Raw genomic sequence first — 1,323 nt, 5'->3', positions numbered from 1 at the left:
TCCCTGATTAATTAAAACATTATTGGTTAAATAATATAAATAAATTATTTTCCCAAACTTTAAATAATTAGTTTAGAAACTAATTAAAGTGAAACTAATTAATAATTTAACTTAACACATACAAGTTATCTTATATAAAGTTGAGTTTTTTTGATAAAAGTTTAAAAAGTACTTTGTTAATGTTGTTGTAAATGAATAAAAGTGAAGATAAAACTTGAAAGCTTTTTAATTCATTTATATTAATACTACATTTCTTTAACTTATACAGTGTCAAGTTTATTACCTTTTAACAGTAGCGGACAAAAAAACTTAGGCAGCCCGGATTAACATGGTTTATTTAGTCTTATAATTTAAGTCTTTTCGGAATATTTTTAGTATCAAATTTAGAAAAGTTGAACATGTTCCAATTTTAAATAAAAACATGTTATATGGTCTTCTAATAAAAACAATATTTTATTAATATTAATTGTAATAATACATTCCAAAGTAAACAACTTAAATAAATGACATTGATCATATAAATGACATCATAAAAAATGCTTTTGATGAGTGTCATTTAATGTGCCTTTTAAATTGATTTTCATTTTTAAATTGCATATTTTGAAATATGACTTTTTATTACTATAATAATTTATTACTATTTTATTTTATATTATATTACTTTTTTTTTTTTTTTAACTTTTGGTATTTTTTTTGCTCTATATTTTAACGTTTCTCAAATTTAGATTTTTTTTTTGATTATCAAATGTAACAAAACGATCAATTGTATTTACACTTTTTTTCTATAGTTGCTATTATAATATAATTTATTACTACATTTACATATATTTTATTTTTGTGAGAACCATGAGTAAATTTCATTCATATTGTTATATTTATTTATGATAATAAATTCAGTAGCTGTTTTTCCAGTAAAATAGATAACAAATGATATTTGTGGATGGCTACACTCCTATAAGACCCACCGTAAAGATCCAATAGATGATTGGGTTGGTTATCATATAAGTATTTTGTGTAACTTTGTTTTGTTATGTTATGTATATTTTTACAAATTTATATTTTTTCTACAATATATAAATTTTTTTTTTAATTGTTATTTGCAAGTATTTTTTAAACAACTTTTTTTCTATTTTGATTATTTTTGTTCTGTATGACTAAGCAAGAGAAAAATAACTTTTTGCTAATGTTTCTTCAGACATTTTTTCATCAGCGAGAGTGAAGATCTGATAAATTTAGAAGAAAGCATATTTCAGAAGAGTCTTTGTCCTACCAGGTGATAATCATGATCATGATAATTGTAATGATAATATCATTAAATGATTA

The sequence above is a fragment of the Hydra vulgaris genome, chromosome 04, assembly GCF_038396675.1.
Source record: "Hydra vulgaris chromosome 04, alternate assembly HydraT2T_AEP".
Lineage (NCBI taxonomy): Eukaryota > Metazoa > Cnidaria > Hydrozoa > Anthoathecata > Hydridae > Hydra > Hydra vulgaris.
This window is presented reverse-complemented; position numbering follows the sequence as displayed.